The following is a 19,027-nucleotide window of genomic DNA, read 5'->3' on the forward strand; positions in this document are numbered from 1 at the left end:
TTATTGGAGCAACAACCACTTCCTTAGACAAAGCTTCCATAAAGAATTTCAATGTTTAATTTTTCTCACTGTAAGCTCTTAATTTTTTAAAAAATTAATTAAGCACAGATTTTGGAACCCAATAGAGGTTCCTTCCTACAAGATTATTCAAAAATCTAGGGGGTACATAGTTTCTTGGTATTTTTCTAAGTTGACCTTGATGCTTCCTTATATACCAATTTAATTTACTATAAATTCTTAATTTTAAATTTGGAAATTGATTTAAGAATGCATCAGATTTCAGTTTTTCAATTTCTAATTTCAAATTTTCATTTTCTGATTTTAGATGATCATACATTTCTAACGGGCATGCTCTTACTAGGTTCAACTTTAGTTCAGCATTCTCTTTTTCTAATTGATCTAACTCTTTAGAAAGAGACTTGATAAATTTAAAAGATTGAGTTGGGATTAGATTGCGTACCTTACTTACCTGGTCTGGTGACGCTCCCCCTTCATTGCTGCTTTCTTCTTCTGATGTTCCTCCCCCTTCATCGATGCTCATCTCTGAGCTTGAGTCTTCTTTCGGTTGATGGTTCGCCAATAGCGCTAACCCTGAGAATTCTTCGATGTCCGACTCAGAGGTTGACGAATCTGACCAAGTAGCCTTCAGATTCTTGTACTTGGAGGGTTCTGGTTTCTTGTATTTTGGCTTTTCCTTTTCTTTCTCCTTTCTCTTCAATTTTGGGCAGTCCTCCTTGATGTGCCCTTCTTCGTTACAGTTGTAGCAACGAACCGTCCTCTTCTTTCGATGATGCCTCTGCGATTTAAATTTATTAGAACTGAAAAACTTATTGAAGCGTCTTACCAGTAGTTCCGCTTCGGATTCGTCGACTGAGGCTTCGGAGTCATAATTGTTCATCTTTGCCTTTAAGGCAATGTTCTGATTTGTCTTCTCTGCTCCGTTGGGTTCTGAAACTCGAGATTCGTGAAGTTCAAAAGTCGAAAATAATTGTTCTAACGTAATTACCTCGAGGTCCTTAGAGATGTAGTATGCATCTACTAAGGAGGCCCACTCTGGAGTTCTCGGGAAGGCATTGAGCGTGTATCGGATAGAATCCCGGTTGGTTACCTCTTCTCCAAGATTCGTTAGTTGCGTTATCAGCTCCTTGATTCTCGCTTGGAGTTGAGCTACCTTCTCGCCTTGGTTCATCCGGAGGTTCGTTAACTGGTTCCGGAGGATGTCGCGCTTCTCTAGCTTCGCTTCGGAAGTACCTTCGTGAAGCTCCAGGAATTTCTCCCAGAGATCTTTCGCTGAGTCGTAGCTTCCGATCAAATTTTCCTCCCGCGGCGGCAGCACACTGAGCAGGTGGAACTCTGCCTTTCCGTTGGCGACGAAATCGGCTTGCTCCTTCTTTCTCCATGTGTTTTCTTCTTTGTCTTTCGGCGCTGCAAAACCATATTTCATTGTAATAAGAATATCAAAATCGGTTTTAAAAAATACCTCCATTTTGCGCTTTCAGGTGGCGAAGTCTCCGTCGAACTTCGGGGGATGGATGTTCGCTCCGGCCATCGTCTTGATCATAGTGCTTTAGTTGGCGGTTAGTCCTTCTGAGGCGATCCGGCTCTAATACCACTTGTTGGTGCAGCGAAGGCCGGCAAGAGGGGGGTGAATTGCTGAAAACAAAAATTAAACTATACCCTCCTCGTACTTTCAACTCATTTAGTGCAATAGTGATAAATTAATAAAGCAATAAAAACTAAATAAAGAAATACAGAGAAGATCAGGATTTTAACCTGGTTACAACCAAGAAGGTTGTTAATCCAGGGCAGTAGAAAAATTCTCCTTCTCTGAAGGCGGAGAAGCCTTTTACACTTTGGAAGCACAGAACTATTGCTAGGAAACACTACACAGTTGATTGCTTGAGTTGTTGTTGAATTCCTAGCTCCAGGGGCCTTTATATATGCATTAGAAATCTTATCCCGAGAGTCCAAGGCGCCTCCAACAGGGTTTAAGGCGCCTCCAACTCAATCTGCGGATAAAACTTTAACCGCAGCGCAAACGGTCAAACTGGCCTGCTCAAGGCACCTTAAACAATCCATTCAAGGCGCCTTCAATGTGTTTAAGGCGCCTTCAAGGTTCCTGCTACAGTAATTTCTGCTACAGTAACTTCCAGCCTCTTTTGACTCCTTTTCTTCTTCACTTTATCTTCCGAAGCTCCGTTTGTTTGGGTGATTTCGGCCAACCGAACCCAATTTCTGACCTTCTCCTCGAGCAGCCTTCCATCCTGGCTTCACGTCCCTCGAATGCCGCACACGCTCTTCACGCCCACCGGAGTACTCTTCCGCAGCTCTCTTGTCCTTCGGGCGCACCGAGCCCGTCGGCTCCCTTCCCGTGCCGTCCTTCTCGCTAGCTGCGTCTTCCACTCGACTTCCTGTGTTCCTAAGCTCCTACACACTCAGACACAGGGATCAAATACAGCAGAACCTAACCAACTTGGTTGATCACATCAAAACTACCACGGGGTCCAACAGATTTCTTAAGGTTCAATTCAGCAAAATTGATTCCTTTTGTTACAAATTCAGCAGTTAGTTAATCTAGTTTTGTTCCAATAAGTTTACATAGATTTTAAGCTTCAGCAGGTTTTAGTTTTGTTTGTGCTATGTTTTTGACATGAACAACCTAGTCTTAAGAGAATTCGGCAGATTTTTCTAAGCTAGTATGCAGATTTTTCTAAACTTTGTATGTAGAATTTTAAGTGCAGATTTGGTTAGTTCTTTAGCAAATGCAGATTTCATTTATGCTATTAGTAGAGCAAGAGCTGTACTTCTCATTTGTTATTAGAATAACATGAGCAACCATTCTTTTAAAGCATTAAGGTTCTAGATTTCTTTTTGTATACTAGCTTGAGGTGATTAGGTTGTAGCAAAATATAGATTTAAGTTTCTTTGCTACCTCAATATGCATATGGAAAATACCCTAGCAGTATTTTGGGTTTAAGAAAAGTATAAGAAAGATAAAGAAAAAAAAGAAAAAGGACAAGGCCTTAAGTAGATCCCAAAGTCAAGACTTTAGAGATTTTGGCACACAAGGTGCCTATTAAAATGTCAAGACACTTATGAAAGAAGTAATAGAAGATAATAAGTATTTTACTTTAAAGAGGCTAGTACCCAACTTCCAAGGTTGTCGTTAAACAAATCCAGGTGACCAATTCCAAGGTTTTGGCCCTGGTAAGCCCAAGGTCTTTACCCTCATAGGACTTGTGACTAGCTACCACAGTCCCTATTAGGGAGCGCGCATTGGTACTAAGCCTGGGCCCAAGAAAGAAGTTGATTATTATTTTTAAGTATTAAAGTATAAGTTTTTAATCAAAAAGAACTTTATTATTGTTTTGAAGTAATAAAGTATAAGTTTTGGCACAAATAAAACAAGTTTCACATATGCTTAGAATCAGTAAGTTTAGTTCTTTTGAATTCTAGCATGCAGTATTAATTTTGTTTGTTTCTTGATTTGATATATAGCATGATTAGCTTTATCTTTTAGCATGCAGTTTTATCCATGTATAGCATGATTAGCTATTAGAATTATATGAGTAGATTCTTTAGATTTTCTTTGATATTAGTTTGATATGAGCAGATATATTTATGCTTTACTTTCTTTTAGAGCATATAGATTCTAGTTCATTCTGTTTACATGCATATTCGTGTTTTTGTGAGTTAGATAGCGCTTACTAAGCAAATTTTGCTTATAGACTGCACTTCCTCTTACTGTAGATAAAGGAAAGGAAAAGATTTAGCAAGGAAGGCGACAAGGTGGTGGTGATGAAGGTGTGTGATGGCTGAACTATGGGGAGATCAAGAGTTTGCTAAGGAATTGTCAAGACTTTTTTGTTTAGAGTTCTTTTAGTTTTCTTTAAATGATATTATGAGTTGAGATTGTAATTAAGTTTATTCCGCACTTGTAGTTGGGTCCTATTGATGGAGTGATATAGTTGTTTGCTATTGCTAGAGTAGTTTCCTTCTTTTATTTGTGTTATTATACTGCGTGGTTGTGAAAATATATGTTCCAGCCGCCTATGGCTGAGTATAGATTGTTTGTATTGTTGATTTGGTCACCGGTACAGGGGAGATTCTGTCGAAATTTTTCGGTAGGGATTTCTCGTAGTTAAGTAGCGTACCGATTAAGTAGAGTTAGTAGTTAAGTAACGGTCACTCTTAGAGAGTAGTAGTAGTAGTAAGAAGGGTGGTCATTACAAGATCGATCAACAATAATATAAAAAGATAGTAATAATGCATTTGACTGTCTCCAAATTGTTCGGTCCAGACTTTGAGTTTTGCTGAAATTCTAGGTCAGACTGACGCCTATTGTTCCCTCAATAGGGAACACGTCCTCATTTGATCTCTCCTCTAGTTGCTTTCCTCACTTACCATTTGTTGTCTCTTGCATTGCCTCTTAACCCACTAGGTATTCCTGCCGGAATCGCACATCATGACTTCAGCCAGTCGTCTGAAATTAAACATCCCGACTGGACTTCCTTCTGCCAAATCTCAATGAATCTAAACTTTATACCAGCTATCAACCTAGCTGGACTTCACCCTGGTGTTTCGATCCTCTAGACCCATCAAGTTCATATCCTACACACTTGGTAAACAAATTAGACAAACATAACATCTAACTTTAATTCATTTATCATTTATCAAAACCTGAGTTTGACCATTGGTGTTAATTACACCAACAATCTTCCCCTTTTTTATATAATGATAACCTGAGTTAAAGTTAAAAAAAAATATACAAAAGAAAAATATAAATATGATTTAAGAGAAGTTAAATAATTTAACTTTTTTTATTCTCGTGATCATTTTAGGGTTTAGACTATCAGTTTTGTATTGTTTTCTTACTTAAACTCTTACCCTCCCCCATGACATTCATCAAAATAAATATGTAAATATATCACACCAGAAGTATAAGTTAAGAAAATCAGATAAGAATAATATTTTCCAGACCTATGTTAGGGAGAGAAAATAAATTTACAAAGTAAAGTTTCGAGTACTTTTTGAAAAGGTTTTGTAAAGGAGATTTTCAAACACTTGGAAACTTTCAAAATAAATTTTCTAAAACACTTATCTAAAAGTTTTCCAAAAAAAAAACTTCAAGCATTTTTTGTAGTAATTTTTCAAAGTAAATTTTTAGGTATTTTGCAAACAAAGGTGAAATATTTTTCAAATACTTTCAAGGTAATTTTGGCAAAACCTTCAAGATTTAGACATTTTAAAGTAATTTCAAAATTTTTCAAAGTAATTTTTCTAAATACATTTTCAAAAAGTTTAAAGTTAAAAAAAATGTCAAATGCTTGAAAAAAAATTAATGTAATATTTGAAACACTTGGGAAAGTAATTTGTCAAAGATTAAAAAAAATTAATCAATTTTCAAAACTATGCAAAATAATATTTGTTGGTACAGGGTGCACTAGAATCGAACTTGAGTTTTGATGTTATCAAAGGTTCAAGTTAATTGTTGTTGTAATCTAATAAATTAACTGAGTGTGCAGGATGTTTACTCAAACGTGAAAGTCCTAGTCACGACTAGGCAGGAAAGTCTTAGCAGATCATGAAAGTCAGGAAGGAAGTTCAGGTGGATAGAGGACATAACACTTGGTAGTTGGACTCGATAGGTTGGAGGACCTGATATCGAGGGGAAGCCCTGGTGAGCCGATCTGATGTTGAACTAAAGTCTAAATAGGTATGGAGGATCCGATGTTTAGTAGGTAGGTTGAGGTAAGCAACTGGAGTAGAGCGACGGAAAGGTCGTGTCCTAAGAAGGGACAAACCATAGGTCGTTGATCCAACTGAAAAAACCAGAAGGTTTCTAAGTTGAGATCAAGATAGATCTTACTATCTTCTCTTACTTATGCATACTGTGCTAATTATGTTTTGCAAGAATATTATTGTTATATCAAACTAACTCTGTGTTGTGGAATCAAATTACCCTTTGAACTTTAAAGAGTCAAAACTTTTAACTCAAAACTCGAAATCAATCTTTGTCAGTGGCCACACATGCATAACTCAGAAATCTTCATTTGATCGAGGGCTCAGTTGATTGAACATGAGGTTCAGTTGATCGATCAGGCTATTTTATTAGTCGACCAAACAAAGGTTCAGTCGATCGAGCAGGTAAAAAAAGAAAAATAGATCAAGCTTGCAAGCATGGTATCACAACATAACTAGTCAATCTAACCCAAGAATTAGTCGATCGAACCATATAAGAAAATGACAGAGAATCAGATCGAATCATCAATGAATGGAAACTCAGAGTGATCGATCGAACACTACTAGAGATCAGTCGACCGAACAACAAAAATCACGGGATTGACAGGATTGAATCAAAGCACATAAGTAAGGCGTGATATTCAGTCAATCGACAGATGGATTAGTTGACTGAAAGGATTAGTCGATCGAACAGGGGTTCAATCGACCAAACAGTGCCTATAAAAGAAGACTTCGGGAATCTGAGCACATCAACTAATTTCTACGATTCCTCAATTCATAATGCACTCATTCACATCTTATTTGCTCATGCAAGCTACTACAACGCTGGAAGGCTCATGGACAATGAAAGCTTTATTTCTATTCTTCATTTGTCAGTATATTTTATTTTAGTTTGCATCATTATTATTATAAGAAGATAGTAGTGTGTTACTATCGTTCTTCCTCATTGTACTAATTACCTCTTTTCTGAAGGCTTTGGAAAGAGGAGTTTTAGTGGATTACCCAACATTGCGATCAAGGATCGTGGATCTTGAAGTAGGAATCGACATACGCTCCAAACTAAGTAAATAATTGTGCCTCTTTTGTATTGCTTCTATTTTATTACTTTCGTTGCTTACTCTAATTCAGTTTTATGATAAAGAAAAGATTTTTAACGAATGAGATTCACACCCCTCCTCTCTCATCTATTTCGATTCTTCAATTGGTATCAAAGCTTGGTAGCTCTGAAGTAACTTAATAGTTTGTCAAGCAATTTCAAAATCTTTTTCTTTTTCTTTAAAGGTGTTTCTTTAATCATAGTCATATACCTTTTTCTTTTATCTCGCACTGCTAATCCAAGACAAGAGTCTTGGAAATCTTCTTTTGGTCATTTTTCTTTTTATAAGAATGACAAGTTCCCACCAAAAAGATTATAGCATTGTTCATCCACCACTCTTCAACGGATAAAATTTTAGCAACTAGAAATGAAGGATGAAGTGCTACCTTAAATCAGACATCGACTTATGGTTCACCATCAAGAAAGGGTATACAACACCAGTGAATAAACTCGGAGACCAACTAGATTCAAAGAAATGGAATCTGGATATGAAAAAGAAAGATCAACTCAATGCTCAGGCCACATACACCCTCTAATGTGGCTTGACGAATGAAGAACTTGATAAAGTTGGCTACTTCAATAATACGAAGGAGCTTTGGGATAAGTTGGTCAAAATTCATCATGAAGCCCACGCTCCAAAAGTAATCCTATTTTAAATAATTTTTATAATAATAAAATGCAGGACAACGAATCATCCTCGAAAGAGTCAAACACGGAGGAACCAAAGCATAGATGCTTCATGGCACTAACATCAAAAGAACAAACTGACGAACTAGAATTTGAGTTCAAGTCTAAGGATGAATATGAGTCTGAGTCTGACCACGAGTCTGAAAGAAGCCAGGGATCTGTATCCTTTTCCAAAGACCCCAATATGATAACATTTTCTTCCAAGTTAAACTTACTTAAAGTTATAAAATGTTTGTTTAAAAAGTTAACCAAGTTTGAGGAATAAAATAACTTACTACTTAAGAAAATTAAGGAGAAAGTTAGCTTGAGTCACTCAACTAACCAAGTTCAAGTTGGAACTTCAACTCAAGTTGTAAAAATCGAGAAATAAAATTCTAACTTGAAAGGTTAAGTGGAGCGACTCAAGAAAACATTGAAAAAGTTTGAATTGGATCCAAGTGTCTAAATATGGTACTTGGATCATAACGAGTCATGTACAACAGATTTGGACTTAGTTACAAACCAAACAAAGCAAACAAATCATACTTTTCTTTACTTAGTCAAAATGAAATAAAACCAGTCTAAGCATGGGTCAGTCAGATCCATTTCTTAGATAGATCATATCTAAACTATGACTCAAAGGGAGCAAATAGAAAAATTATTCATCCTACTTGATTGATTAAATATGCATGCTTAGGTTTAGATTTACTTTTAGACTTAGATTAGGATGACTAGAAATAAAAAGGTTTACCAAACCTTAATAACATAGCATCGGAATGGATTCGGATGATAGTACACTAAGAAAACTTTACCAAAGATATGTCTAGGCTGAATCATATATGTTCTACCTGGTGTACTGGACCTAGTGGATCTGGTCGTAGCTACCCCAATTAAACATAAGCTAGTTTAACCAAAATCTAGTATTAAGTTCATTGGATTATTTATTTTTGGAAAGTTATCTCAGATGTGGTTACTCTAATGATGTCCGTTGTAACTCACCATAGTCGAAAAACTTACCCTATAAACTTCTTTATGATAAACTCAAAGCTAAGTTTGAATCTAATCAGAGTCAAACAGCTTTTTTCAAAAATTCTTAATAACTCAAACTAATTGAAATAATAAGTATTAATCTTAATCAAAACACAAAACAATAATTAATTAATAATTAATCAAAACTAAATTAATTAATCAATAAATAAAATACTTGAAATTAATTAATTAAAACTTAATTCAAAATTAATTAAAACATAATTCAAAATTTAATTCAAAATTAATTAAAACTTAATTCAAAAACAATTAAAATTTAATTCATGATTAATCAATAAATCAAGATAATAAACAAATTTCTTTATCAATTTTAATTAATCAAAACTAAAATTTTAACTTAATCTCTAACTCTTAATTAATTTAAACCTAATTAATTTTAACTTATTAATTGATCTTAAATATTTATCTAATTAATTCTTAATTTTAACTTAAACTTAATTCCTAACAAATTAATCAATTAATCCTTAACTAATTAATTATGAAGGGAAGCCCTGGTGAGCCGATCTAATACTGAGTTGAAGTCCAAACAAGTTTAGAGGACCTGATATTTGATGGGTAGGTTGAGGTAAGCAACTAAGTGGAGCGATTGGGAGGTCATGTCACGGGAATGGACAAACCCTAGGTCACTGATCTAATTTAAGAAATCAGAAGGTTTCCAAGTTGAGATCAAGATAGGTCTTACTATATTCTCTTACTCATGCATATTGTGTTAACTCTATTTTGCAGGAATATTATTATTATATCAAATTAACTCTGTGTTGTAGAATCATATGACTTCTTAAACTTCAAAGGATCATAACTTTTGACTCAGAACTCAGAATCAAACTCTGTCAGTGGTCATGCATGTAGAACTCAAAAATCTTCATTTAACCAAGAGTTTAGTTAACTGAATAGGAGGTTTAGTCAACTAATCAGGTCATTTTATTAGTCGACTGATCAGGTCATTTTATCAGTCGATCGAACAGAGGTTCGGTCGACCGAACATGAAAAAAATGGAAAAATAGATCAGGCTCGCAAACATGGTATCATAGCATGATCGGTCGATCAAACCTGAGGATTGATTAACCAAACCATAAAAGGAAGTGGCAAAGAATCAGATCAAATCATCGATGAATGGCAACTCAGAGTGATCGGTCGAACGAACCAGGGATCAGTCGACCGAACAACAAAATCACAGGATTGACTGGATTGAATCAAAGCACAGAAGAAAGCTGCAATGTTAAGTTGGCCGATAGATAGATCAATCGATCGAAAGGATCAGTCGACCAAACGGTGGTTCAATCGATCGAACGATGATTCAGTCGATCGAACAGTGCCTATAAAAGAAGATTTCGGGAATCCAAGCACAGCAACTAATTTCTACGATTCCTCAATTCATATTGCATTAATTCACATCTTATATGCTCGTGCAAGCTACTACAATGTCGGAAGGCTCACCGACAATGAAAGCTTTATTTCTATTTTCAAGGTAGTTTTGCAAACATTTTTCAAAAGAATTTTCAAGTAATGTTCAAAAAAGTTTTAAGTAATTTTTCAAAAAAAATGAAAGTAACTTTTGTTCAAAAATGTTCTAAGTAAATTTTTAAAAATTACTTAGTTATTTTAAAGATTTTCAAATAATATATTCAAATATTTTTCAAAAATTTTTAGGGATTTTTTAACAATAAAAAGTTAATTTTAAAATAGAATCTCCCCCTTAACCTGATATTACTTTTAAAGTAATTATCTAAAATTAGTCCTTAAATGTCTTTGGGGTATATCCAAACTAATAGTTTAAAAATATTTATAAGGTATATTTTCAAAATACATTTTTCAAACCTTATTTTTTTTAAATTAATTTAAAAAAAAAGTTTTCAAAGGGTATTTTCAAAATATTTATAAGGGTATTCAAAGACCAAAGATTTTTCAAGAAAATTTAATTACTTTTAAACTATTTGAAAAAAATTCAATCCTTTCTCCCCCTTAACCTAATACCTTCTAGTTACCCTTCTTAGTAATAAGGAGTTCTAACTTAAGTGCCTAGGGAATTTAATGTTGGTAAAACTTATCTTTAGCAAATACATTATTTACATAAGTATTTTCTATTTACCTATTGTAATTATTCATTAAGTTTGATTAATTAAAATAAAATTATGTAAATTAATCATTAATCAATTATTCTTAAAAAAACTAACCTTGATTAACTTAATTAGGTTAAAATTAAGTTTTAGGTTAAATGAAACGATTGGATAATAGTGTATTATTAAGTTAATAATAAGTTAATTAAGTTCAACTTTTTAAGTTTGAATTAAGTGTACTTAATTAAATTTGGATTAATAAATAAATTTATTATTATTATTATTTGTTAATATATAGCTAAAATTAATTTTTGTAAAAAATTATCAATAATTATTTACTTAATTTAATAATATAGTATTGATTTGTTTAATTAGATTAGAGTTAATTGAATTAAGATATATTGATTAATTATTCAATTTTAGATTAACTTAAATTTAGTTTAGTTAAATTTTATTTAATTAAATTAAGTTTTAATTTAGGTTTAATTAAGTCAATGTTTTAATTGAATTAATTTTAAGGTTTAATTAAATTAATATTCAAATTATAATTAAATAAATTTTAAAAAGGTTAATTAATTTTAAAGGTTTAATTAATTTTAAACAGGCTTAATTGATTTTTTAAAAGTTCGATTAATTTTAAGAAGTTTTAATTAATTTCAAAAAGGTTAATTAATTTTAAAACCTTTAATTAGTTTTAAAATGTTAATTAAATTTAAAAAATATTTAATTAATGTTAATTAATTTTTTTTTAAAAATAATTAATTTTAAAAAGTTTAATTAAATTTTAAATATATTTAATTAATGTTAAAATATTTTAATTAATTTTAAATTATTTAATTAATTTTAAAAAAATTTAATTAATTTGAAAATTTTTAATTAATTTTTAAAATGTTTATTTATTTTTAAAAAGTTTAATTAATTTTAAAAGATTTGATTTTAAAAGTTTATTATTTTTAGAATGTTTAATTAGTTTTTAAAAGGTTTAATTTTAAATAATTTTAAATTAAATTTATTTAAAGTTTATAATTTAATAATTAATTGGTTAAAAATTTGTGTTATTTGAAAGTTAATTTAATTAAATTGATTGAAAATTTAACTGATACTAATTCATCTCACCTTATCTATGTTTTCAATTAAGGAAATTCTAAAATTTTGTGAGATATTTTATATTAATGTTTTATACTTAAAGATCATTTGACATTGTGTTAGATTTAGGTTTAACCATCAGTTAATTAAATATTTATTTCAAAAATTAGCTTCCAGACAATAGTGTCGTCTTGAATATTGGAGCAACGATCACCTTTTAGACAAAATCTTTTTAAGAAATTAGACATTTAATTTTCCTATTGATAAATCTTAGTCTAACAGGGTTAGTTTCATTTAGCTTAATAAATCTTGATAAATATTGTGGCGAGGTAGCTTTGGTTAGTTTCATTTAGCTAAGTAGACTAAATAGGGTACACCTTACCCTACTTGAATCCATATACCAAGTTTTCCTAATGTACTATCATCTCGCCCCCATCCTGGTACTAGGTTAGACAAGAGTTAAACTATCTTTTTTAATCTAGTTATAATTACCCAGACGGGTAGACTATATTCTTGAGATATCAATTAATTTGGAGTCCCCCCCTGAATCATTGAACTTATGTCTTGTGTTAAGTTTTTGTTTAGGTTTATATTAATTTGTTTTGTAGTTAAAATATACTTGATTATAGCTTTGTTCATGGGATTTAAATCTTTTTGTTGAGTTGGACTTGTAGCCCAAATTTGAATTTGATTTATTAGATTTATTTAAGGATTTATCTTGTTTTATATAGTGCATTTCATTTTTAGGTATAAAAAATTTGTTCAGACCTACTTGCTTGGTTAGACAAGTTTTCGGAACTCATGCTTTAGTTTTATTTTTATTTTGACTAATTAGTGACATAAATATTTTATTTCTTGAGTTGGACTTGTATCCAAGTCTGAAGTTATTGTACACAGTTCATTGAGATCCAAGTATCATATCTAGGTATTTGGATCTGGTTGTAAATTTTTCTAACAATTCTTTTAGATTGGTTACTTCAGTTTTTAAGTTAGAGTTTTCTTCCTTAAGTCTTTCAACTTGAGTTGAGTTAGTGTTTTCTATTTAGGAATTAAGTTATTCCTAAATATGTTGATTTTTCTTAAGGAGTGTATCATTTTATTTTTTAGATTTAATTAATTTTTTATTAAGACATGCAATAATTTTTTAAAAAAAATTGTAGTTAAAATAGTTTGTACCTCATTAGAACTTCGGAAATAAGTACGCACTCATGGCTTGATTCATATTCGGACTCGTCCTCTTGATCTGAATCGCTTTCTGACTTGGGTCCAGTTGCCATGAGTGCGAGGTAACTTGCTTACTTTCTATCTTTGATGTCCGATTCTTCTGAAGAGGATTCGTTCTAGGTGGCTTAGAGTGACTTCTTCCTCTTCATCTTCTTGAATTTGTCCTTTCGATTTGAACATTCATGCTTGAAATGACCATTCTTGTTGCATCTAAAGCATGTAATCTTCGCCTTTGTATCGTTGGATGTTGATTTGATCACTTTTTATAAGTCCTTTGTAAAGTTGTTCTTTCTTCTAGTGAACACTTTTCTAATCATGTTCACTAGTTGTCCTTCTTCGTCTGTTTCTAAGTTAGATTCATCTTCTAACTCAGGCTTAACATGAGTTCTAGTCTTTGTTTCCCTAGATGAACCTACAAGAAGAGCCACACCTTTCTTGACCTTTTGGGAATTAGTCTGTTCATGTAATTCTAACTCATAAAATAATTCATCTAACTTTAATTTATTTAAATTCCTTAAAACTTTATGGGCATCTACCATAGATGCCTACAGCGTATTTCGAGAAAAAGAGTTAAGAGCATACCTTATTATGTCTCTATTTTCTAGCTAGTGGTCGATCAGGTGAAGTCTATTGAGGATGTCTTTAATCCTTGCATGTAATTGACTTGTCGTCTCTTCGTTTTGCATTTTTATATTAAATAAACTATTTAAGAGAAGGTCATGTTTCATTACCTTAGCATTGTTTGTTCCTTCATGTAGTTCAATGAGTTTGTCCCATAACTCTTTTGCATTCTTGTGTAGACCGACGTTGCTCAGTTCTTCCTTTATAAGTCTGCACTAGATTATGTTCATTACCTTCAAGTTGACTTGTGTTTTCTTCTTCATTTATGGATCCCACTTTTCTGGGTCAAGTGGAATTCCAGTGCTATCGTTAATCGGGGTTGTATATCCCCTTCGGATGTTTAACCATTGGTCGATGTCGGTCTTTAGGTATACTTCCATTGACTTCTTCTAATACAGGAAGTCATCCCCGTTGAAGAGTAGAGAGCAAGCAGTGTTCTATCCTTCGGTTTGGGCCATTTAATTCTGAAAGCTCAAATTTTTACAAAAATTAAAAGAATAGATCTTGGGGTAAGTAATGTGGGAGAATAATAGTAAAGAAAAAAGCTCGAGTGGTGTTACACTATTTTTGAAGAAAAATAATAAAATAATAAAATAAAATAAAAATATGACAAATTTGTAACAAGAGGTAATTGCACCAATTTTGGCTAATAGTGAAAAAATAAAAATATAAAATAAAAAAAAGGTATAAGAATATTTTTTAATCAAAAACATTATATCTTTTTTTCAAAAAAAGAAACTCTCTGCTTGATCGGTGGTTGTACCAATTCAAAGCGGGCTGACTCTGATTCCACTTATAGGATCAAAAAGATGCTAGAGGGGAGGTGAATAGCATTTGTTGCTTTTTCAAAAATCAAGAGAATATGCAACAAAAAATAAATGAATGAAAGAAACAACACTAACACAAGTAGTTTTACTTGGTTTGGAGCCTTCGACGACTCCTACTCTAACACACTCGCTAAGTGCTTTTGTTGGACAATCACTGTAAGCTCAAAAATATTACAAGAATTTAACTACAATGTAATAAACTAAAATGTACTGACAACAAGTAGAGTCTAAGTTTTAGTATCAATTGTCGGAGTAGCTTTTTGGCATCATGGAGAGCTTCTTGGAGCAGTGCGTGAGAACAAAAGTCGGATTAATTGATATCATGAAGCTGCTACTCAAAGGTTTTTTTATAAGACATCTCTGGGTGCCTGGAACCACCCCTAAGCACCAGAGTGTACTAACATGGCTGCACCTCGTCGAAAGTTTATCCCATAAATTTTATTCACCTTTAAGCGCCCGGACCGGTCTGAGTGCCTAGACCTGACATGTGCTAGCCAACTAGTGAGCACCACCTCAAACTATTGCCCAAGTGCCTTATCCACTTGTTCGAGTGACTAGAGCAAATCTGGACGCTTGGACAAGGTTCGGGCGCTTGGAGCCCCTTTTTCATCCTTTTGCTTTCTTACATCACAAAGTTAGACCGATAAAAAATAATATGAAAAGATAGTAATAATGCATTTGACAGCCTTCGAACTGTCCGGTCCTGACTTTAAGTTTTGCTAAAACTCTAAATCAGACCAATGTCTATTGTTCCCATAACCGGGAACGTGTCCTCACTAATCTCTCCTCCAGTTTCTTATCTCACTTACCATTTGCAATCTCCTGACTTGCCTCTTAACCCACCAGGTCTTCCAGCTAAAATCGCACATCAAGATTTCAGCTAATCGTCTGGAATCAAACATCCCAACTGGACTTCCTTTTGTCATATCTCAACCAATCTGGACTTTGTGCTAGCTATTAACCTAGTTGGACTTCAGCATGGTGTTTCGGTCCTCTAGACTCATCAAGTTCACATCTTGCACACTTGGTAGACAAATTAGACAAGCATAACATCTAACATTAATTTATTTATCATTCATCAAAACTTGAGTTTGACCATTGGTATTAACTACACCAACAACTTATCATGTCAGACTTATAATTCAAAGCTCCCCTTCATCAATGCTCTCTATACTCATATCGGATGAGATTTCATTGTTTTCTTCATCTTGGCAACTTTCCATTAGCACAAATTTGATGTATGCTTCAACTTCATATTCTGATGATGTTTTGTCCCATGTAGTTGTTTGGTTCTTATACTTCGATCATTTTGGCCCTTTGTCTTTATCCTTCGTGTCCTTCTTCATCACAATTGTATCACCTTATTTTTCCTTTTACCTCGAAGAAACTTCTTGGCCTACAACTTGTTAAAATTATTAGACTTAAAGGACTTTGAAAATTTTCTTACCATGCATGCTCTTTCATCTTCGTCAAGAGACATGTCGGAATTCGGTTCGTCCTTCTTGACTTTCAGCGCTAGATTCTTACTTGCCTCCTTTTCTTTTCTTAAACCTACACATCTAGACTCATGTAACTCCAAAGTTGAAAATAATTCTTCTAAATTACTTACCTCCAAATTTTTTGAGATGTAGTAGGCATCTACTATTGATGTCTACTCTTGAGTTCTTGGAAAGGCATTGAGAGCATATCAAATTGAGTCCCGATTTGTTACTATTTCTCCAAGGTTCATGAGTCCCGTGATCAACTCCTTAATCCTTGCGTATAGATGAGCTATTGTCTCGTCCTTTATCATTCGGAGGTTGCTGAGTTGGTTCCAAAGCAAGTTTTGTCTTACAAGTTTAGCCTCTGAGGTCCCTTCATATAGCTCTAGAAACTTCTCCCAAAGTTCTTTTACCGAGTCTTATGTGTTGATCTGATTGACTTCTTATGGTAGTAAAACGTTCAACGAATGAAACTCTGCTTTGTCATTTCCACAAAATCAGTCTGATCCCTTTTGCTCCATAAGTGTTCTTCCTTTTCAACTTTATGTTGATCTATAAGTGCTACAAAATCATATTTGATTGTTAGTAAAATATCAAATTTTGTTTTAAATAATACCTCCATCTTCTTTTTCCAAATCGTGAAATCTCCCTCAGACTAAGATGGATGAATGCTTGATCATGCCGTTTTTTTGTTACTTCGATTAGCGGTTAGTCCTTCTCAAGCGCACCTCACTCTAATACTACTTGTAGATCCAAGTAAGCCCTCTAGAGAGGGTGAATATCCTACAAATAAAATTAGAATAATTCTCTTGCTATGTGAACTTAGAAAGGACAAACACACATTAATTAATTAAAATAAACATAAGCAAAATTAAGAGACAAGAATTTTACTTGATTTGCAACCAGAGAGGTTGATAATCAAAGGCAGTGAAAGCCCCACTAAAAAATTCTCCTTCATTGAAGACGGAGTAGCCTCTTATAACAATTACGAGTATGAAATGAAATTACAGAATACAGAAGTTAAGAAAGAGTGTGTTGTACTAAACTTTGAGGACCAAGACTCTATTTATATCCCACTAGTCAAAGTTAGCCGTTGGTTGACGTGGCACCTCCCGTGCGCTTGGACTCGGTCCAGGTGCCTAAATATGGTTGACTCGAACCACTCCGCAATGGCTTCTTTTCTAAAGATTATCAACTTCCTGAGCGCTTGGGCCCAGTCTCGGCACTTAGAGTCGGCTAACGTGAATTCTGTCCTGATCTCTTCAGGAATGACTTGTTGATGTGGCCCAAACAGTTCTGGGTGCCTAGACCAGGTTCGAGCGCTTGGACAAAGTCAAAACATAGCAATTGACTTGTCTGGTTGCTTGGGTGATCTTCTGGTCATCCAGAATTGAGTTCACCCGAACTCAACTCTAGCCTTCTCCTCGAGAAATCTTCCTCCCCGGGTTCTCATCCTCGAAAGTGTTGTGTGTGTCCTTCTTGTCTATAGGTATACTCTTCCACAGCTTCTCGTCCCTCAGATGCATCGAGTCCGTCGACTCGTTCGTATCTTACGCTCGACTTCTTGTGTTCCTAAGTCCCATCACACTTAAACACAAGACATCAAAAAGAGCAGAACCTAATTTAACTTGGTTAATCACATCAAAACTAATCCGAGTACTTATAAATGTAAGCTCTTGAAGTTGGGCAAAGAGGGCCTTGGCCTCCATGATTTTCTTGTCCAAATCAAACAGTGTTCACTGCCTCCATATACTCTCTAACTTCAATTTTGATTCTAATACGCTGAGTTGGTTCTAAAGCTTCTCCAAAATAGCCGTGTTAGAGACCTTATTTTTCTCCTCCTCCTCCACAAGCAGGGCAACACATTCAAGAAGTTCACTCTGTTTAACCAGATTGGCCTTTAAGGACGTCACTTCTGCCCAGCTTTCCTCCAAGCCTAGGGGTTTGCCTAGGACACCTCTAAGACTACCAATCGTGTTTACACCTTGCTGCAGACATGGGTCATTTCAACCAAATGATAGCTTAGACCCATCTTAGCTATCCAACACTGACCAAGAAGCAGTCGCATAAGAAATGCAATTACAAGTTTTTAAACAAATTAAATAGCCTACCTTTGTAAGCTCTTGGGAGAAACAATTCGTTGCCCCAATGGACTGCTGTTTCTGGATGAGATCCATACCGTTTTGATAGGACTGCGTCATGGAGTCCCTTGGCTTTAGACGGAGAGCTTCAGAGGATTCTGGTTCAGAGAGGATGACTCCTCTCCAGGAGGGAAGCATCATGGTGGTGCTAGGGGCACGTAGAAGAGGTCCTTCGGATGATTCGGGGGGCAAGGACAGGAGGTCCTTTGGTGTGGCTCCAGTCGGAGGTAGTCAGGGTGTAAGGGGAGCAAGAGAAAGACGAGTCGGTGAACGACCGGTCGGAGGTTTGCTAGTAGCCTCATCTACTATTGGCAACGAGGGGGCAAGCACCTGTATGGATAGGCCCCCTCGAGCGGAGGGGGGTGCAGCCCAGAAGATGACGAAGGAGCTTGATCCCCGACTTTCACCAAGTGACACTTTTTTTACCTCATTGCAAGAGGCTCGACGTACTCCGATAATCTCGAGGGTATGGATATTGGGACCATAGAAGAATGAGGAGGAGACAGTTCTTTAGTATTGGCAACAGCATCACTACCCTCCACTGTGGCAGAAGAATCGGTCGGTTAAGCGCCATGCAATTCCAACTCAATGTCCACTCGGTTATTTAGCTCCTCCTCATTAAGTTAGATGGACTCGTCAAGGGTGACTTTCCACATAGTTTTAGCTATAAAGAACAGAAAAAAGATCTCAGCTAGAAAAAATAGAAGTTCAAACCACAAATATCTTACCAAACGAGTATGACAACCCAATTCGATGGGACTCGGGCCAAACATATGCAACATGCCCTCCTAAAGTAATATATTTATATTAGACTTCAAACTGATCAGGACACTAGTCGCCATCATGAAGGTAGGCTCCGCTCGAAAGTTCCCGAGTTCTGGTAGATGGTGCCTATCCATTAAGCACCCAGTCGGCCAAGAAATGAAAGGAACAGGCTTAATAAAAATATAGTAGGATTTCCAACTCATATTTAAAGAAAGGCATTTTATCAAAGAGGACGGCCATCATCCGGGTCTAGTAGATAAAAACCCCCGATTCA

The sequence above is a fragment of the Zingiber officinale genome, chromosome 1A (assembly GCF_018446385.1).
Source record: "Zingiber officinale cultivar Zhangliang chromosome 1A, Zo_v1.1, whole genome shotgun sequence".
NCBI classification, from domain to species: Eukaryota; Viridiplantae; Streptophyta; class Magnoliopsida; order Zingiberales; family Zingiberaceae; genus Zingiber; species Zingiber officinale.